The sequence below is a fragment of the Cebus imitator genome, unplaced genomic scaffold, assembly GCF_001604975.1.
Source record: "Cebus imitator isolate Cc_AM_T3 unplaced genomic scaffold, Cebus_imitator-1.0 Scaffold467, whole genome shotgun sequence".
In the NCBI taxonomy this organism is placed as follows: domain Eukaryota; kingdom Metazoa; phylum Chordata; class Mammalia; order Primates; family Cebidae; genus Cebus; species Cebus imitator.
In genome coordinates, this window is record NW_016107782.1 from 573,060 (window position 1) to 596,061 (window position 23,002).

The window sequence follows — 23,002 nt, forward strand, 5'->3', positions numbered from 1 at the left end:
AGTAGATTCTCCCTATGGTCACATGATAGTTACTGCATCTCAGACATTGTAATTGCATTCCAGCAAGTAAAAGGAAAGAGAGCAAGGAGTGAAGAGCAAAGGCATATGCCATTGAAGTTTATTTCTTTTTAAATCAGGAAATCAGTATTTTTCTTAAAAGCTGTATCATAGATTTCATCTTTCATCTCATCGGTGAGTACTTTATCATATAACCACCGTTGTCTATAAAGTACCTTAAAAATATTTTTAAAAATCTGGTTACATTGCTGCCACCAAAAATGTTGGTATGCAGTAGACTTTCATTCTAGTCTAATGGAAGATTGTGACTGTTCAGACCTTTCTTCAATAGTAACTCTCACATGTTCATTATATCCATGAGACTCTTGAGAGTTTGCAAAGCAGCTCCATCCGCTTCCTCTCCCCTGATCTTAATTAGATATTCTCACTTGAGTCTACGTTTTTTTGTTATGCCATTAATCAGAACCCTTCTAACAATGTGTGTTTCTGTACTTACAAAGATGTGGTTTTCACTGTGTTTCCCTGGTAATTCTGAAGTAGATTTTTAGGACATCTTTCTAGTGCTTCCGTGAATTCAGATAATTAGCTTGCAGTCATTTACAAGGTGCTCCACTAGTTGGTGCTATGCTAGGGACCATATTGAGAGTTAAAAAAGAAAAGGAATAAAAGACAGATAAAAGACAGCATTTCTGCTCCCACCCCCTGTCATTCTGTTGTCACCTCACTGCTCATGGATGTGAGGACTAAGCTCTGATTTTTTTTTCAATTTTAATATTTTAATGTAATCTCCATAGTTTCCATTCTTTAGCATTATTTTTTAAATGGACATTTATGTTGACATTGTTTTTAAAATTTTAGTAGATTAGCATTTATTTTTACTTTTATTTTTTATTATACTTTAAGCCCTGGGATACATGTGCAGGTTTGTTACTTAGGTATACACGTGCCATGGTGGTTTGCTGTTCCCATCAACCTGTCATCTACATTAGGTATTTCTCCTAGTGCTATCCCTTCCCTAGCCCCCACCCCCTGACAGGCCCCAGCCTGTGATGTTCTCCTCCCTGTGTCCATTTGTTCTCATTGTTAAATTCCCACTTAAGATTGAGAACATGTGGTGTTTGGTTTTCCGTTCTTGTGTTACTTTGCTGAGAATGATGGTTTCCAGCTTCACTCATCTCTCTGCAAAGGACATGAACTCATCCTGTTTTATGATGGCATAGTATTCCATGGCATATATGTGTCACATTTTCTTTGTCTAGTCTATCATTGATAGATATTTGGGTTGGTTCCAAGTCTGTTATTGTGAATAGTGCCACAATAAACATATGTGTGCATGTGTCTTTACAGTAGAATGATTTATAATCCTTCAGGTATGTAACCAGTAATGGGATTGCTGGGTCAAATGGTATTTCTAGTTCTAGATTGTTGAGGAATCACCACACTGTCTTCCACAATGGTTGAACTAATTTACACTCCCACCGTCAGTGTAAAAGCATTTCTATTTCTTTATATCCTCTCCAGCATCTGTTGTTTGCTGACTTTTTAACGATCGCCATTCTAATTGGTGTGAGATGGTATCTCGATGTGGTTTTGATTTGCATTTCTCTAATGACCAGTGATGATGAGCTTTTTTCATGTTTGTTGGCTACATAAATGTCTTCTTTTAGGAAGTGTCTGTTCATATCCCTCACCCACTTTTTGATGGGGTTGTTTATATTTTTCTTATAAATTTGAGTTCTTTGTAGATTGTGGATAGTAGCCATTAGTCTAATACTGCATAGAAATATTAGACATAGACATTAGATTGCAAAAATTATCTCCCATTCTGTAGGTTGCCTGTTCACTCTGATGATAATTTCTTTTGCTGTGCAGAAGCTCTTTAGTTTAATTAGATCCCATTTGTCTATGTTGGCTTTTGTTGCCATTGCTTTTGGTTTTTAGTCATGAAGTCCTTGCCCATGCCTATGTCCTGAATAGTATTGCCTTGGTTTTCTTCTAGGGTTTTCATGGCTTTAGGTCTTATGTTTAAGCCTTTAATCCATCCTGAGTTAATTTTTGTATAAGGTATAAGGAAGGGATTCAGTTTCAGCTTTCTGCATATGGCTAGCCAGTTTTCCCAACACCATTTATTGAATAAGGAATCCTTTCCCCATTGCTTGTTTTTGTCAGGTTTGTCAAAGATCAGATAGTTGTAGATGTGTGGTGTTATTTCTGAGACCTCTGTTCTGTTGCATTGATCTGTATATCTGCTTTGGTAGCAGTACCGTGCTGTTTTTATTACTGTAGGCTTGTAGTATCCTTTGAAGTCAGGTAGCATGATGCCTCCAGGTTTGTTCTTTTTGCTTTGGATTGTCTTGGCTATGTGAACTCTTTTTTGGTTCCAGTTTTAGTTTTTCCAGTTCTGTGAAGAAAGTCAATGGTAGTTTGTCCAGTTCTGTGAAGAAAGTCAATAGTAGCTTGACGGCATTGCATTGAATCTATAAATTAATTTGGGTGTGTGGTCATTTTCATGATATTGATTCTTCCTATTCATGAGTATGGAATGTTTTTCCATTTGTTTGTGTTCTCTCTTATTTTCTTGAGCAGTGGTTTGTAGTTCTTATTGAAGAGGTCCTTCACATCCCTTGTAAGTTGTATTCCTGGGTTTTTATTCTTATTCTTTTTGTAGCAGTTATGAATGGGAGTTCACTCATGATTTGGCTCTATTTGTCTGTGTATAGGAATGCTTGTGATTTTTGCACATTGATTTTGTTTCCTGAGACTACTGAAGTTGCTTATGAGCTTAAGGACGTTTTGGGATGAGATGATGGGCTTTTCTAAATATGCAATCATGTCATCTGCAAACAGAGACAATTTGACTTCCTTTTTTCCTGATTGAATACCCTTTATTTATCTTTCCTGATTGCCCTGGCCAGAACTTCCAATACTATGTTGAATAGGAGTGGTGAGAGAGGGCAAGCTTGTCTTGTGTCAGTTTTCAAAGGGAATGCTTTCAGTTTTTGTCAATTTAGTATAATATTGGCTGTGGGTTTGCCATAAGAGTTCTAACATTCCATCAATACCTAGTTTATTAAGAGTTTCTAGCATGAAGGGATGTTGAATTTTGTCAAAGGCCTGATCTGCATCTATTGACATAATCATGTGGCTTTTGTCATTGGTTCTGCTTATATGATGGATTATGTTTATTGATTTGTGTATGTTGAACCAGCCTTTCATTCAAGGGATAAAGCCGACTTGATCGTGGTGGATGAGCTTTTTGATGTGCTGCTGGATTTGGTTTGCCAGTTTTTTATTGAGGATTTTTGCTTTGATGTTCATCAGGAATATTGGCCTGAAATTTTCTTTTTTAGCTGTGTCTATGCCAGATTTTGGTATGAGGATGTTTTGGCCTCATGAAATGAGTTAGGGAGGATTCCCTCTTTTTCTATTGTTTGGAATAATTTCAGAAGGAATGATACCAGCTCTTCTTTGCACATCTGGTAGAATTCGGCTGTAAATCCATCTGATCCTGGACTTTTTTTGGTTGGTAGGCTGTTAATTGCTGCCTCAAATTCAGAACTTGTTATTGGTCTAATCAGGAATTTGACTTCTTTCTGATTCAGTCTTGGGAGGGTGTAAGTGTCCAGGAATTTATTCATTTCTTCTAGATTTTCTAGTTTATTTACATAAAAGTGTTTATCGTATTCTCTGATGGTAGTTTGTATTTCTGTGAGATCAGTGGTGATATCCCCTTTTTCATTGCATCTATTTAATTCGTCTCTCTTTTCTTTTTTATTGGTCTGGCTAAAAGCCTATCTATTTCATTGATCTTTTCAAAAAAACCAGCTCCTGAATTCATTCATTTCTTGAAGGGTTTTTTGTGTCTCTCTTTCCTTTAGTTCTGCTCTATTCTTGGCTATTTCTTGTCTTCTGCTATGTTAGGGTGTCAATTTTAAATCTTTCCTGTTTTCTCTTGTGGGCATTAAGGGCTATAAATTTCCCTCTAGACACTGCTTTAAATGTGTCCCAGAGATTCTGGTGCATTGTATCTTTGTCCTCATTGGTTTCAAAGAACATCTTTATTTCTGCCTTCATTTCATTATTTACCCAGTAGTCATTCAGGAGCAGGTTATTCAGTTTCCATGTAGTTGTGTGGTTTTGAGTGAGTTTCTTAATGTTGAGTTCTAATTTGATTGCACTGTGGTCTGAGAGACTGTTTATTATTATTTCCATTCTTTTGCATTTGCTGAGGAGTTTTTTACTTCCAATTATGTGGTCAATTTAAGAATAAGTGCGATGTGGTACTAAGAAAAATATATATTCTGTGGATTTGGAATAGACAGTTCTATAGATGTCTGTTAGGTCTGCTTGGTTGAGAGCTGAGCTCAAGTCCTGGATATCCTTGTTGATTTTCTGTCTCATTGATCTGTCTAATGTTGACAGTGGGGTGTTAAAGTCTCCCACTATTATTGTGTGGGAGTCTAAGTCTTTTTGTAGGTCTCTAAGAACTTGCTTCATGAACTTGGGTGCTTCTGCATTGGGTGCATATATATTTAGGATAATTAGCTCTTCTAGTTGTATTGATCTCTTTACCATTATGTAATGCCCTTGTCTCTTTTGATCTTTGTTGGTTTAAAGTCTGTTTTATCAGAGATAAGGATTACAACCCTGCTTTATTTATTAATTTCTTTATTTTTTGCTTTCCATTTGCTTGGTAAATAATCCTCCATCCCTTTATTTTGAGCCTATGTGTGTCTTTACATGTGAGATGGGTCTCCTGAATACAGTGCACCAATGGGTCTTGACTCTTTATCCACTTTGTCAGTCTGTGTCTTTTAATGGGGTCATTTATCCCATTTACATTTAAGGTTAATATTGTTATGTGTGATTTTCATCTTGTCACTAAGGTACTAGCTGCTTATTTTGCCTATTTATGTAGTTTCTTCACAGCTTCAATGGCCTTTACAATTTGATATGTTTTTGCAGTGGCTGGTACTGGTTATTCCTTTCCATGTTTAATGCTTCCTTCAGGAGTGCTTGTAAAGCAGGCCCAGTGGTGACAAAATATTTCAGCATTTGCTTGTCTATAAAGGATTTTATTTCTCCTTTGCTTATGAAGCTTAGTTTGGCTGGATATAAAATTCTGGGTTGAAAATTCTTCTGGCCTGTAGGGTTTATTCCAAGAGGTCCGCTGTGAGTCTGATAGGTTTCCCTTTCTGGGTAACCAAACCTTTCTCTCTGGCTGCTCTTAGCATTTTTTCCTTCATTTCAACTCTGGTGAATCTGATGACTATGTGTCTTGGGGTTGTTCTTCTTGGGGAGTATCCTTACGGTGTTCTTTGTATTTTCTGAATTTGAATGTTGGTCTGCCTTGCTAGGTTGGGGAAGTTCTCCTGGATAATATTCTGAAGAGTGTTTTCCAACTTGGTTTCATTCTTCCCATCACTTTCAGGTAAACCAATCAAATGTAGATTTGGTCTTTTCACGTAATCAACTTTGCTCATTTCTTTTCATTCTTTTTTCCTCGAATCTTGCCTTCTTGGTTTATTTCATTGAGTTAATCTTCAATTTCTGATATCCTTTCTTCCACTTGATTGATTCAGCTATTGAAATTTGTGTATGCTTCACGAAGTTCTCATGCTGTGTTCTTCAGCTCCATCAGGTCATTTATGCTCTTCTCTACACTGGTTATTCTAGTTAGCATTTTGTGTAACCTTTTATCAAGATTCTTAGCTTCCTTGCATTGGGTTAGAACATGTTTCTCTAGCTTGGACAAGTTTGTTATTACCCACCTTCGGAATCCTGCTTCTGTCAATTCATCAAACTCATTCTCTATCCAGTTTTGTTCCCTTTTTGGTGAAAAGTTATGATCCCTTGGAGAAGAGGCATTCTGGTTTTCTGGAATTTTCAGCCTTTTTGTGCTGGTTTCTTCCCATCTTTGTGGATTTATCTACCTTTGGTCTTTGAAGTCAGTGACCTTTGGATGGGGCCCCTGAGTGGACATCCTTTCTGTTGATGTTGAAGCTATTTCTTTCTGTTGATTAGTTTTTCTTCTAACAGGCCCTTCTGCTATAGGTCTCCTGGAGTTTGCTGAAGGTCCACTCCAGTTGCTGCTTGCCTGGAAATTACCAGTAGGGGCTGCAGAACAGCAAAGATTGCTACCTAATCTTTCCTCTGGTAGCTTCATCCAAGAAGGGTACTTGCCAGATGCCAGCCAGAGCTCTCCTATATGAAGTGTCTGTTGGCCCCTGGTGGGAAGTGTCTCCCAGTCAGGATACACAGGGGTCGGGACCCACATGAGGAGGCAGTCTGTCCCTTATCGGAGCTTAAATGTTGTGCTCAGAGATCTGCTGCTCCCTTCAGAGCTGTCAGGGATGTTTAAGTCTGCTGAAGCTGTGCCCACAACCACCCCTTCCCCGAGGTTCTCTGTCCCAGGGAGATGGGGGTTTCATCTATAAGTCCCTGACTGGGGCTGCTGCCTTTTTTTCAGAGATGTCATGGCCAGAGAGGAAGAATCTAGACAGACAGTCTGGCAGCAGAGTTCCTGTTGAGGTGTGGTGGGTTCTGCCCAGTTCTAACTTTCTGGAGGCTTTGTTTACATTGTAAAGGGAAAACTGCCTACTCATGTCTCAGCAATGGCAGACGCTCCTGCCTCCACCAAGCTCTATTGTCCCAGGTTGATTTCAGACTGCTGTGTGGGTAGTGAGAATTTCAAGCCAGTGGATCTTAGCTTGCTGTGCTCTGTGGGAGTGGGACCCACCAAGCCAGACCACTTGGCTCCCTGGCTTCAGCCCTCCTTCCAGGGGAGTGAAGGGCTCTATCTTGCTGGCATTCCAGGTGCCACTGGGGTATGGAAAAAAAAAACACTGTCACTAGCTCGGTGTCTACCCAAATGGCTGCCCAATTTTGTGCTTGAAAACCAGGGCCCTGATAGCATAGGCACCAGAGGCAATCTCCTGATCTACTGGTTGCAAAGACTGTTGGAAAAGCACAGTATCTGGGTCAGAATGTATCATTTTTCCCAGCAGAGTCCCTCATGGCTTCCATTGACTAGGGGAGAGAAATACCCCGAATTCCTTGTGCTTCTTGGGTAAGGCAATGCCCCACCCTGCTTTGGCTTACCCTCCATGGGCTGCACCCACTGTCCAACCAGTCCCAGTGAGATGAACTGGGTACCTCAGTTGGAAATGCAGAAATCATCCACCTTCAGCATTGATCTCACTGGTAGTTGCAGACTGGAGCTGTTCCTATTCAGCCATCTTGTCAGCAGACCCAAGCTCTGACTTTTTTTATTTTGTCCAAATTCCTATCTAAAGGTTCTGGGGAGTTATGTCTTACAATATATAAATTCTCATCAGATGGGTTTTATTTAACCTTATATATCATGAGTTACTTTCCATTCTGACTCTGGCATAATGTTATGTGACAAGAAAGTCAAAATATTTTACCCCAAAACATGTTTCTTTGCCATATGTTGAAATGGTCCTACAAAGCTTTCCTTTGTGGGGGGAAATTTTACATCTATAAAGAATCTCTATTAACATAGCCGGATATTTTCTTCTAGGCCCTCCTAATCCTGAAGAGCTTAAGAGTCTAGAACTTTAAAAGGTCTGAATAGGAAACATTTGTCATCTATAAGACTGTAAGACTTCAAAAGAACCTTAGTCTCCACAGCTTTTATCTTAAACATTTCATTTCTATCAATCCAAGGTATTTAGACAACCTCATCCAATTGTACCAGAAAATGTTTAAATTTATCTATAGCCTGAAGTCCCCACCCCCACTCCCCCACCACTGTATTTTGAGTTGTCCCACCTTTCTGGATCAAACCAATGTATTTCTTAAATTTATTTGATTGATGTCTCATGTCTCTTTAAAATATATAAAACCAAGCTGCACCCCAACATCCTTGGGCACATGTTCTCAGGACCAACTGAGGGCTGTGTCATGGTCACTCATATTTGGCTTAGACTAAATCTCTTCAAAAAAATTTTTTTATGTAGTTTAAGTACTGGGGTACATGTGCAGAGCGTACAGGTTTGTTACACAGTTATACACGTGCCATGGTGGTTTGTTGCATCCATCACCCTGTCATCTACATTAGGTATTTCTCCTAATTCTATCCCTCCCCTAGCCCCCCAACCCCTAACAGACCCAAGTGTGTGATGTTCCCCTCCCTGTGTCCATATGTTCTCGTTGTTCAACACCCACTTATGAGTGAGAACATGATGTGTTTTGTTTCTGTTCTTGTGTTAGTTTGCTGAGAATGATGGTTTCCAGCTTTATCCACATCCCTGCAAATGACATGAACTCATTGTTTTTTATGGCTGCATAGTATTCTATGGTGTGTATGTGGCATATTTTCTTTATCCAGTCTATCATTGATGGGCATTTGGGTTGGTTCCATTCTTTGCTATTGTGAACCATGCCACAATAAACATACTTGTGTGTGTGTCTTTGTAATAGAATGATTTATAATCCTTCAGGTAAATACCCAGTAATGGGATTGCTGGGTCAAATGGTATTTCTAGTTCTAGATCCTTGAGGGATCACCATACTGTGTTCCACAATGGTTGAACTAATTTACACATATTTTACAGAATTTGACTATTTTTGTTAACAGTGTCTTTTCTGCCTCTGCTGCCTCACTTCTTTTTCCATTCCCTTTACAAAAAAGGAAAATAAGAGCACAAGCAATCATGTAAGTAAGTAACATGAATTCTAGATATAACTCACTGCTGTATTACTGTGGGCATGAACTTGGGAAAATCATACAGAAACTTCCTAGGTCTGTGTACTAATTATTTATCATTGCCTAACACAAATACCCCAAAACTTAATGGCTTCAAACAGCAAACATTTGCTATCTCACAGTTTCTGTGGGTCAAGAATCAAAGTGAAACTTAGCTGAGTGTCTCTGGCTCCAGATCTTTCTAGAGGTTACAGTCAGGTTATAAGCCAGGGATGTGGTCTCATCTAAAGGCTTGACTGAGGGAAGATCTTCCAAACTCCCTAATGTTGTTGATGCCAAATTCACTTCCTTTTGGCATGTTGGTGTGAGGGTCTGAGTTCTTTGTTGGCTTCCCTGAGTCAGTTCCCTGCCAGTTGCCCTCTCCATGGGGTCACTCACAATATGGGAGTTTGCTTCCCCCAGAATAAAGGCTCTGCTAGAAACAGACAGAGTGAGCAAAATAAATCACAATCTTTCTGTAATTTAATCTGGGAAGTAGTATCCATCATATTTGTCATGTTTTATTTGTTATAAGACAGTGACTACTAGATCTAGTTTACACTCAAGGGAAAGAAATTATACAAAAGTATGAATACCGGGGTTAAGGATGATGGAGGTGGTGGTGCATATTAGAAGCTGCTCCCTTTGGTTTCAATCCCCTTTATATAAGAATCCTACTGGCTTTGAAGCCTATAATTTTATGGTTCTAAGACTATATTTCAAATCAACTCCTGGACTGTGCTGTGAGTGTCAAGGTCAGGGGCTTTTTGTTTTTTTGTTGTTTGTTTCAGCATAATTGCATTGTAGCCAGAGAACTAACTTTATAATTTCAGTCTTCTGATGTCAAATAGGTAATCAATTTTGTCAGTCGTCTGTGTATTTTTTAAAAGAATGTCCTCCACAGTTGTTAAGAGCAGTGTTTTAAATACATCCAATAGGATGTTTGCTAATGATGCTTTCAAGTTTTCTGTACTTCACTAATTTTCATCTGCTTGTTATATATATATATTATGGAAAAATATACTTAAAAATTCCTCACTGTGATTAGGAATTTGTCTAGTTTTCCTGATACTTGTATCCTTTTTTTGGGGGGTGGGACAGGGTCTCACTCTGTTCCCCAGGCTGGAGTGCAGTGGCACCATCTTGGCTCACTGCAGCCTTGACCTCTCAGGGCTCCCACCTTAGCTTCCCAAGTAGCTGAAACCACAGGTGTGTGCCACCAAAGCTGGCTAGTTTTGTGTATCTTTAGTAGAGATGGAGTTTTGCCATGTTGCCAGACTGGTCTTGAACTCTTGGACTCAAGCAATTTGCCTACTTCAGCCTCCCAAGTGGTGGGATTACAGGCAATGAGCCATCATTCCCTTGAGTACATTTGTGACATGTTATTAGGTGTATACTAACAGAAAATTCTCATATATTTCTGGTGAATTGAACATTTAACCATTATGAAATGTTCGACTTTTCTCTAGTAATTTGCCTTATACAATATGGTTACACAAGCTTTCTTTTAACCAGTGCTTACATGGTAGATAATTTTCTTTCTGTTACTTTCAGTTTTTTTATATCCTTGTGTGTTAGATCGATCTCTTGTAAGTTACTCACAGTTGAGCATTAGGTTATTTTTAATCTATTCTGAGAATCTAACTTTTCCTTTAACTGGAATATTTAGTCTATTTACATTTAACATAATTACTACTTATGTGGTTTCAGATTATGCAATTTTTAGTTTTGCCAACTATTCCATATTCTTTTCCTTCCTCTTTTTTGACTTCTTATGGATTGATTAATTTTAAGGATTTCATTTCTGCTTTCCACTTATATGCAATACATAATCTCTCTTTACATGTTATTTTACAAACGCTACAAAACATTTTTGTTGTATATAGTCAGCCTTCATTTTTATTTACCCACAGATTTATCACTTTTTTTGTCCTTCAGTCCTTCTTGCATCTCTAACCTTTCATTCAGTGTAATTCTCCTTCTGCCCAAAATATACCTTTAAAATGTCCTTTAGTGTATATTCATTTATGGTAATATATTTGGATTAAAGGATCCTGCCTTTGATGGGCCTTAGACTTTATTTTAAAATGTCCTTTAGTGTATATTGGTTTATGGTAAAAATCTTGGAGGTTCTGTTTGTCTGAAAATATCTTTTTTTCATTTCACCTTCTTGTAGAAAATTGTCAAGGGATAAAAGTTCTAAGTCAGTGGTTACTTTCTTTCATCATGCTATTTTACCATCTCCTAACTTCCATGATTGCTATTGAAAAGTGAGTTTTCAGTGTAAGTGCTGCTCCTCTAAAGAAAATCTGTCTCTCTGGTTTTGGTTTTCTGCAATCATTAGGTGAATTTGGATTTCTTTCTTTAAAAATAGATAATTACACTTGGGATTTGTTAGGCCTCTGATTGTGAATTGATGTCTTTCATCAGTCCTGGACAATTCTAAGTTATTATCTCTAGATTGCGTCTGCCACATTTCTATTTCTCTCTTTTAGTTAAAAATATGTCAAACCTTCTCACCTCTCCTCTGTCTTCCACTTATTTGTCAACATTTTCCATCTTTTCGTGTTTTCATGCTTCTCTCTGGATAATTTCTCCTAACCTATCTTCTCTTCGGCTGTGTTTAATTTGCTTCTAAATCCATCTACTAAGTTTTAAACTTTTATTGTAATTTTTAGTTGGAATTTCTTTTTTTGTTTTATTGAAGGTTATGGTTTTTGGTCCTACAAATTTTATGCCATTCTTTAGCTTCCTGAATATACTAAGCATGTTTTGTATTCTGTTTCTGATAATTCCAGTATTACCATCCCTGATTGTTTTGTTATTTGATGTATTTTATTGGTGCTCACACATGTTGTCGTTTTTTACCAGTGTTTCCACTTGTATATCTGAAAAATTATTTGTAGAAATAATTTGAAGCATAAAGTCAAGTCATCTTCTGGAGAGGATTTTAATTTTCTTCAGCTAGGCATGAGAGAGTGCTAGCTGTCCAGTACAACTTTAATCCAATATCAAAGTGTGAGGTTTCCTTAGCTGCTTAATGATGCAAAGCTGGGATGTAATCATTGTGAGGACTTCCTTCCAATTTACTTTTACTTAGAAGGCAGTGCTTGTTAGGTCCCGGTGGAAAATCAAGTGTTGAGTTTCAGGTATCCTGCTTTTGATGGGCCTTGGACTTTATTGTTCCCCCTTAGCACTGAGAGGCCACCATTACTGTTGGGTTTCTTAGCTGCTTCTACTGGTTCAGCAAATGTCACCGGGGCAAAAACAGCCCCAGGTGAGGTGCTCATTCCTCTGAATCCTCCTTACCTTCCTCGAATATCAGTCTGGAAATTTCTCACTGTTTTATTTGCCTTTTGATGCTTAAAAATTTTGTCTTTCATAGAGATCATCCAGCCAATTGTCATGAGAAAGAAATATTTTGATTTTCCTATTTCTATATAGCCAAAATTATAAGTATAGAAATTCCTATCTAGAATGAACTTCCCTTCCTCCCTAGAAAATGCTCATGAATTGTGAATAAAAAACTGTCAAGTAGTATATTCTCCCACCCTGTATCTTTTCTTGTAGCAGGAACACCAGACTACAATTGTTTTATATATGATTTGTGACCTCTTTGGGGAGGAGACTGGAATATGTCATTGCAATTGCTCTTTCTGTACCCATAATTCACTAATTTATTCAGTTAATATTCATTAAGCATTTTACTACATAACTGGATTGTTTCTAGGTACTGAGGATACAGGGTAAACGAGGCAAAGGCAGTTGCTGTACTCATGATGCTTGTGAACTAAGATAAAATAACAGTCCTTCAAGAATATGTTTCCAGACTAATTCAGTAAAAGTACATAGCTTAAAAATGGACAGTAATGGCCACTCTAGTCAGAGTACTTAAAGCTGAGCAATGGAAATCAATTCTTCATGACTTAAGGAAAACTGGAATTTATTGAAATAAAATTCATTAGCTCACAGAATCTCTGGAAAGGCTGGAGAACCAGATTCAGAATGGGCAGAAACAAGAAAGGCAAGGCAGCAGGGAGGACAACATTTCACGTCACAAATCCGGTCCAGAAAGGACCTGCTACACCCACTGCTGTACCCTGGAGAGCAGCACTTGCAGTACTCCTGCCAGAGACAGAATTCTGGAAGCTTCCACAGCACTGCAGCTCCTGCTGCCCCACAGACTGAGCTATTAGAGCGGCCACTTTCTATCACCAGGACACATTCCCCTGTCCTGCCCCTTTGGGACACTTAACTCCTGACTCAATCTGTATATCAGCATCTAATTGGCTGAGACTAGGTAACATGGCTGCTCTAGCCACATGGGAGGCTGGGAAAGGAAGGATTTGGTATTTTCTGAAAGGTTCTGTCAGTGAAACCCTGGTTTAATTGTGTCCCAATTAAACCCATAACATAAGGAATTTCGCAAACATAGTAAAGTAATGAAGTTACTGGACAATCAAAAAGAATGACAAATGCCAGCATCCAGCCATTTTGAAAGTACACTTTTTACCACACACACTGCTTAGTACTCCAGAGGCAATGTTTTGGAAGTCAGGATGTCTTCCAAACAATTCATCAACAGAATTCACTAATGAGCCTATCATCTTTATAACAAATGTATTCTCCTTTTACAGATGGGGAAATGGAGACGTAGAGAGGTGAATAAGTTTCCCATGGTCCCACAGGCAGTATGTTCCACAGCTGAGTTTTTAAAGCAGATATTTCTGACCACAGAGTCCATGCCTAACCACTCTACAACACTGTCTCCTCCTCTCCTCCCTCCTTTCCTTTGTCAGGTTTAGGTGTAGGGCCCTTTCCTGCATACTAGTGAGACATTCGGGTCAACATTGAAACAAAATGTTCACTCTATATGGTATTTAAAATGATTATTAACAGCCAGTCTTCTTCCAAACAATTCATCAACATAATTCACTAATGTGCTTATCAGTGATTAATGAAGACTGCTTGCTATACATTACTGGTAACATAAATACTGAGTCTATTACTCATTAACAATCTTTTAAGATGCCATCTTCTTGGCTTGCTTAATGCCAGTCTGAAATGAGTTTCCAGAAATGACATTTTAATCTGTGATATATTTTCTTCCCTCTCAGCCAGAAAGATGTATTATGAAAAGAAAGTGTAGCTTTGGATAAAGTACATATATGCAAAAGCACAAATGCAATATATTAAGGTATATTCCAGTTCTTTTTGTACTTAATGCTTTTTCAAGGCAGTTACATAAACACTTAAGACAAGGACTGTTCACCATCTAGGTTAAAATTACTAATAAATCACATCAAATCCTAAGAACTATAATAATGAAGTTGTGTTTGTCAGGCTGGGATCTTGTACAACCAAAATGGAAAAATAAAGTCAGCTTGGAAACCTACGTCAAAAAAATATGATGTCACAGAAACAAAGGTAGCAGTGGGGAGGGAGGTCCCTGAGGGAACAGGGCGTGTGGAGGCATTCAACAGCTGAAGGTGCAACCTGTGTCCTAATGTGGAAGCATTTACAGTTGCTTTTCAGTTATGTGGCTCTGTAAGACAAAGGACCACTTGCCAGGTAACTCAGACAGACCAGGGGAGATATAAAGAGGAAAATGAAGCAAAGAGGAAGAGGTGAAATGCTAAAAGAAATAGTTTTGTAAAAGGAGCAACCACCCAAACAGGTTCTCATTCACATACCCACATACTAAAACATATGAAGCATCACTCTCCTCGACAGAGTTACTGAGAGTATATCACATCATTTTATTTTATGGCTATTAAAATTAAATCATTATGTAAATTTTAATATGACTATACAAATAGAAAAAAGTTTGTTGCCACAAGAACTTCGTTAGATATTTCTCACTGTAGGGAGTGTCATTTCTCTCTAATTGGTGCCTTAAGGATATTTGCACATTTAATTTCCCTGAGAAGGTGATTTGGGTTTTTTTTTTTTTTTTTGGTTTTGGCTTTTATATTGCTTCAGGTTTTGTTCCAGAGTGTAGAACTGCCAAGTGAAGTCACTGCCACATAACCTTGGAAGAAAAGGATGTCTTTGAGAACAGAATTCACGGTGTAACTATTTTTGCCCAAAGAAAACCTCTTGAATGTAAATTGTGCAAGAACTTTTCTGGGCTCTGCTTCAAACTAAATTGGCCTAGATTTTCATGCGGATGCACTGACAAGTGTTTAAGGCTAGATGATAAATCAGAAGCTGGTATCACTACAGTAGCTATTCAGCACAATGAAGACAGTCCCTCCTACCCCATCCCAGAGAGAACATTTTTTTCCAAAACATTATGTTTGCTGTTAAAAGAGGTCACCTTATTGAAACTCGAAGTCAATAACACGAAGACTGGCCCATTCACTTTGGCACTAACTTCCCAGCATCCCAACCTGTATGGTATTATAAAGCATGACCATACTGCAACCAGATGTAAAGTTTCTTCCTGTCTGGATTTGTCTACCCTTGTTCTTTGCTTCTATAGCACAGCAAACCTTACAGTTTTTTCTTACTGCATTGTATTTATGTAACTAGACATCCTTAGGCTCCACCAAACAGTGGATACAAATTAAGTCATTTTAATAGTCATGAAATAAATGTCCTGTTCCTGCCCACAGCTGCCGGTACATGCAAATCCACTCCCCCCTCCACCTCCCATCTGCCAGTATGTATCCTTTGAGTTCCCAAGTATCTCATATGTGCTGTGAACAACTTGATCTCTCTGGTCCCTGTGTGATATGATTTTCTTTTCTTTTTCACATCCCTCTTGTCCTCTTCCTGTTAAATCACTTAAGAACTTTGCTGCCGATGTTAATGGTGCCCAGTATACCCAGCAACATCGAGGCCAAGGGCATTTATTTCTGCAGCTCCCACGCCAACAGTCCAAGTGTCCCAGGGCTGTGTTTGTTCAGTAGGTGTTTACTGAGTGCCCACTGTGTGGACACCGTGGCACACTCTCCCCATCACTGCTCTGTAGTTTGCTACTGGGCCCTTACCTGGCACTACTTGGGATGAGTATTTTGGAAGGGCTTTATGAACCAGCTATTAAAATTTTGACTTAGAACTCACTGAGCAGAGACTCCAAACTAGTCCAATAGCCAGGGCAGAAGAGAAAAGCATTCCACCCCTCCTCTGGCCTTATCCCTTTCTTCTCTATCAGGAGCTCTTCCAGGGAGATCAACAAAGGGGAAAAAAAATCCTTATTCTTTTCCTAGAAAATGTATATCAGTGCACATTTATTCATGCAAACTGATTGTCAGAGAGGTTATAAACCTTCCAGTTTTACCAATAGCTAAGCTCTCAATCTGAGTCTTGATTTAGCTATGACATTCTGCTATGCTGTTCTACTGATATCTATGAACATAACAGAATATATTTTAGTTTTCTACTAGATTACCAATAACGTAAGAATGTTTCAACTTTACACTGTCTCTTTCCCCACATAATACTTAAAAATAGTGTCTTATATATCATTTTTAATTGATTTGATGATGACTTGTAATGTGTAATCCTAGAAATCATAAGGGATATGACCCAATGTCTTTATAGAGTCATGGTCAAAAGAAACACCAGTTTGCTTGCATAACTTGAGAAAAAAATTACATTTTTACTACTGGCAAAATACGGGCATTTTATATCATGCATTCACTACCCAGAAACTTCCTAGATGTCTTGGTGTCATTCTTACCAAAGTCTCATATGTATAGCAATTTAAATAACCAAACAAGCAAACCAAAAAACCTCTCGTTCTCTTTTTATGCCACCTAGCCCTTGCGTACCACACTCCCACCTTGTGAGACCTAACATTCCCTGCCCCACGTTCCTTCAGTTTCTCACTCTGAAAAGCCTCTTGTGAAATATAGTTTCATCTCTCATTTTCATCACTTTTAAAATGAGAATCATCACCAGAGAAAAAGAAAATCCAGAAGCTGACCTGGAAATGTCTATGATAATGATACAGTAATAATTTTTCCTCATTAAACACACAGCTTGTTTTTATTTTGTACGTTCTTTTTAATGTTTTATTATTTTTAAAACTTAAAAGCAAAGTCGGAGTTGAAAAAATACCCTGTTTAGATACTGTTAGGAATTTTCTCTAAAGGAGAAAAGTTCTGACACAAAGCATGAGTGTGGCTATAAAACATTTTTCTGCAGTATTTCAACAAGCTATTTTTGTGATATTTTTACCCTTTTAAGATCTTATAAGTTCAATAAGCATAGAATTATCAGAGGGAACCTGAGAACAAATTTTAAATGCATTCAACTAGTGTTTAGGAAACAAAATGAAATAAAGGGCAAGCCATCTGAATTCTTTTCTGCACACTCCTCTATACTAGCTGCTTGTTCTGGTCATCTTTGCTGTGTAACAAACCACTGCAAAATTTAGTGGCTTAAAGACAACCTTTTTGTCTTATGACTATGTGGGTTGACTGGGATCAGCCGGGTAACTCTGCTCCATGTAATTCTGTTTGTGGCTACAATCATCAAGTGACTTAACTGATCTGCAGTGTCTACGGTGGCTCAGACATATATCTAGGCTTTTGAGATGAAAGCTTAGAAGGCCAGTGCCTTCTGTCTACCTTCTTCCTGTCTGTCTCAGCTGGGATGCTCAGATAGCTCCACCTTCCACACCCTCCATCCCGCTTTCTCTTCCTACATAGCCGCAGGGTCTCTCCTACTCTCCACGTGGCTTCTCCACTAGAACTTGAATTTGCATGGTGCTTTAGGGGCCCCCAAAACACAAAGACTTGATCATAGACCTTCCATATACTCCTAGTTAAAATAATACACAGGACCAACCCAGATTTAATGTGGGAAGGAATAAACGCTAGAAAATGTGATTCACTGGAAGCCTTCTTTGAAGATGAGGTACCACATTATCCCACCCCCACCACACAGAGTTACCAAAATTAATGTGCTCTTTAATAGTATTTTCTTCTGTCGAGATTATTGATTTAATCTGATCTGTTTTTCAGCTGGAAATGTCCTCATAGTATCCAACAGTCTTGTTTTAGAGTGGTTATTGACTTCTTTTCCTGAAATAATTAAAACTATGTATTTTTCTTTTGAAGTACTGATACGATTTTAGGCGATTTAGATAATTAGAGGTGTGAAAGTAAAGTCTAACAATCACTAAGAGTACTATCTAATAAAATAAAACTAAACATTCTTAAACCTAAAGACATCAAGCAGAGTGTCCCAAAATATGTTCCGTAACATAAGTGCTGGAGGCTGTAAATGCTAGTATGTGAACATTGAGTTTGGAGGAAACTCTGGGTTAAATAAAGTTAAGGAGATATGTTTTTAAGGTAAAATGTGTTAGACCTTTATTAGGCAATGTGGGATGCAATGGATTTCTTGTTTTTTTGTTTTTTGTTTTTGTGTAGAGGCAGAGTTTTGTCATGTTGTCCAGCCTGGTCTCAAACTCCTGGGCTCAAGCGATCTACGCACCTGAGTCTCCCAAAGTGCTGGAATTACAGGCGTGGACCATCATGCCTGGCCTGGTTTGTTTTCTTATTTGAACATAAAAATTTTTTATCTCAAAACATCCCCAGAGACTACAGTTCTACTAAACACTCTATGAGAAAATGATTCTCTAAAGCATAACGTGCTAGGAAGATAACATTACCACCCAGTAGCTTCATGCTCCATGCTTTTGAAAAAATTTTATAGCTGTAAAAGATAATCATAAAGTATGAGTGTTTCGATAATTATAATAGCAGATAATATTTATTGAACATTTACTATGTTCAATAAATATTGTACTAGGTACTTTGTATCCATTTTATTAACACATTAAGGTCTTTACATATTCCCTTTAATCCTTTTGATAACTGTACAAAGTAGATACTATTGTAGTCTCCATTTTACAGATGAGAAAACTGAGTCATAAGACAACACACAATTAAGAGGTAGAGTTATGACTCAAACCTCAGTTTATAAGACTCCATAGTCTGTGTCTGTGAGCTTTACTACCTCTCTACTTGCATTCTCTTCTGCATATCAAATTAAAATGTCAGATTCTAACATTCATACTTCAGAATGGATTGATGCCATAACTCCACAATGGAGTTTTATCCTAGTTAAAATAATACAAAAGGCCAGCCAAGTATTTACCAAGTACCTACAATGTGCCGGTCCTTATGTTTTTATATATATTTATTAGGTGTTTTAATCCTTACAATAACCATAGAAGTACTGAACATTTTGTAAGAAAAAGTAAAAATAAACTCTTGCTTTGATATTGAGCATTCTGCAAACATAGGATAAGCATCCCATAAACCGCTTCAGATGATTATTTTAGGAACTCACTGAGTTCTGAAGTACAAACTACCATCCCTCATATTTTCCTAAAGAATTGCTTCACCAAAGCACCAAGAACATTGAAATTGATTTGATCTTAAATACACCTTTTCTCCAGCCCATTAAATATCTAGTTGGACTTCTAGTGAAAATTATGCAGAATAGTCTGTTTGGAACCCATAATTATTAAATTCTATGCCCAGCGTGATAATGTATATCTTTCTCATTATATATAAGTATAAAATAAATAAGTGGAAATTAATGGTGCCAATTGAATCTATACTTCTTTGCACAACATCACTTCAACAGAGCAAAGTAAAGTAAACCCATCCCAACTACTCAGTCATTTGTTGTAAGTGCCAAGAGAAAACCAAAGATCACTAAGCTGAATTTACCAACATGAAAATTCAAGATAAGCAAACAGCAAAAACTGATCCCAGAGGTAATGGAGATAATTCAGGGAGAAGAAGAGAAGCTAAGAGTTAAAATCAAAAATTAAAAAAAAAAATCCGCTTAGAATTTTCAGAGTTATCAAGTGATATTGCATCTGCCACAAAATATACCTGTATACATTTGCTCTTGCAAAAATAAACCAATAACAAAAAAGAGCTCTTTAAGATTAAAAACCTGAAAATTCAAAACCATCAAAAGAATGCTAGAGGTGGGCTTCAGGGTGGCTGACTAGAGGTACCCAGCACCTGCCTCTTCCACAAAGAACCAAAACAGGGAATGGATAACCACGTATCTAAAAGACAACATTGGAACCCAGCAGGGAAGAGACAGAGAATCTCTAAGACTGAGACACAAAAGGAAAGGAAAGGCAGCTGGCATGGCCAGGACTGGCTCAGAGTGAGAGGGAACTTCCCATTGTAGGAAAAAATTAAGTGAGAGATCCATAAAGGTCCACATTCCCATTGAGGATGCCTACAATCCTGGCCATATGACGTTCCTCAGCCCTCACAGATCCTGAGACTGCTATAGAAAGATGCCCCGAGTGGATGCAACAGCAGGAACAGAGACACGCCGAGACCCAATCAGCTGCAGCACAGTGCTCATTTGAGAGTCCAGCCCCCACCAGACTGTATCTTGCTCTGGAGCCCAACAGCCCTTGCATCTCCACATCCCTGAAGCCCTGCTGAGATTCTCCCATATCCACCCACAGGGTTGCCTTGTTGCAATGCCCCCTGGACCCAGAAGGGCAGCCAGGTTCCCAGCACTCTAGCCACACAGTGTCTTACACCCTGGGAAATGGGTGGTGCAACACAACAGGGAGGCTGAACCTGGGACAAAGGGAGCCAAAGCATGCTCCCCCTTGAGTCTGAGGGCTGCATATCCATCACTGCTGCCACTGACAGCAACCCCCACTTCTCCAGTGGGAGGGCCAGCACCCACCAGCATATGCCTTTAAGGAACCTGGGGGCCAGTCTGCCTGTGTGCCATCCCAGGACCCAAGGACAGGTCCACTTTACCCACTGCTGCTGGTGCCCACGTGTACCTTCCTCAGGCCTGAAAACAAGCCAGACATGCCTGCCACTGGCACCCAAGAATGCAATCCAGGGTCCTGGGGTCTATCCCACCCACTGCAGCCAACACTCTTGCACAGCATTGTGGGGCCTGAGGACAGGCCTACCCCACTCACCACCACCAACACCTGAGAGCTCAGTCCAAGGGCCTGGAGATTGATCTTCCCTGTCCACCTCTGCCCGTGTCCACATGCAGCATTGCTGGGTCTGAGGACAGATCTGCTCTGTCTGCCACTGCTAGTGCCTATGGACATTGCCCAGGGGCCTAGGGATTAACCCATTCCACCCACCACAACCAGGGCCCCCACACACACTGCAGGGATGTGAAGACAGGTCTGCTCCATGCACCACTGCCATTGCCAGCACCTGCTTGTGTTGTCTGGAGGTATGGGGATTGACCCACCTTGCCCACAACCACTGGAAGCCGAAAATGCCCTTTGGGAGCCTCAAGATGGGTCCATTCCACCCACAACCACTGTCCACATGTGCTGTTTAGGGATCTGAGGATAGGCCTACCCTGCCCACCACCACAAGTGAATTCACACAACCTCCAGGGGCCCAGCCTGCCATCACCATGACTAGTGCCTGCATATGCTGCTCAGAAGCCAGAGTTGACCTGCCACCTCTACTGCTACTGCTGATGCAATACACACAACTCAGGAACCTAAAGACCCACTCACCTGGCCTGCTACTACCATCACTGGCAACTGAGTATGCGGCCTAGAGGCCTAAGGCCCAGACCCACCACCACTGGCACCTGAATACAGGCTGAGGGCCCAAGGATTTAGCATGCCCAACCCACTGCCACCACATCTGGTTCCCCAAAACGAGCACAATTGGCCTGCCCATCCTCAGCATAGCCTTGCCATAACCTCCGTTAATAACCACAACTTAAGCCACTGAGGAACTCAGATTCCACTAACACTGATTACAGTTGAAGATATATGGAGACTCCATGATGGTGGACACCCAGATTCAAAGCCAAAGCACCCAACTCAGCCAGCACTATAGATACATCTATTGTGAAAAAAGTCTCTCTCTACCAAAGCCAATCCATCTAATTGGAAGAAGCAACTCTTATGCTAGATGTGCAGATATGAATGTAAGGACAAAAGAAACATAGAAAAGCACGTAAATGACATCACCAAAGGAATACAATTTTTCAGCAATAGATCCCAAAGAAAAGAAAACCTATTAAATTCTTGAAAAAGAATTCAAAGTGACAACATTTAAGAAACTCAGTGAGATACAAGAGAACACAGATGGGAAATACACAGAAATCAGAAAAACAATTTATGACCTGAACAAGAAATTCAACAAAGTGATAGGTATGATTAAAATGAACCAAACAGAAGTCCTGGGACTGAGGAATTAAATGAATAAAATACAACATAATCAAGAGTTTCAACAATAGACTAGATCAAGCAGAAATAATTTCTAAATTTCTGAAGACAGGACTTTTGAAATCAATCAGACAAAAAAAAACTTAGAAGAAAGCTTACGTGTTATATATGACAACATAAAGAGACCAAATATTTGAATTTTGGGAATTCTAGAAGGAGAAGAGATGAGGAAAGGCAGAAAAGCCTATTTAATGAAATGATAGCTAAAAACTTCTCAAGTCTTGCAAGAAATGTAGACATCCAGGTAAAGGAAGCTCAAAAGTCCCAAAAAAGATTTAACTCAAAAATATCTCTAAGCACATTTATAGTCAAACTGTCAAAAGGCAGAGACAAAAAGAATATTCTAATAACAGAAGAAGAAAAGTGTCAAGTCACATATGAGGGAATCTCCATAAGGCTATTCGGCAGATTTATCAGTAGAAATCATATAGGCTAGGAGAGAATGAGATGATATAATCAAAAGATACATAAAATGATCAGAAAACAACAAAATGACAAGAGTAAGTTCTCAGCTGTTACTAACAAGCTTGAATGTAAATGGTTTAAATTATCCAATTTAAAGATGTAGACTGGCTGAAACGAATAATTAAAAAACCCAGGACCCAACTGCCTATGGAAAATTCATTTTACCTGTACAGACACATACAGATTAAAGGGATGAAAAAAATTTCCATGAAAATGGAAACCAAAAGCATATAGAAGTACTGATACTTATAACAGACAAAATAGAATTCAAGTCAGTAAAACCTGAAAAGAGACAAATAATGCCATTATACAATGATGAAGGGATCAATTCAGCAAGAGAATATATTAGTAACAGTCATCATACATATGCATCGAAAGCCAGAGTACACAGATGTATAAATCAAATATTGTAAAAGCTAAAGACAGAGATCAATCTCAATACAATAATAGCTGAGGTCTTTAACCCTCCACCTTCAGCATTAGATTGTCTAGACAGAAAATCAACAGAGAAATCTCAGACTTAATCTGCATTATAGACCAAATGGACCTAACAGATGTTTATAGAACATTTCATCCAACAG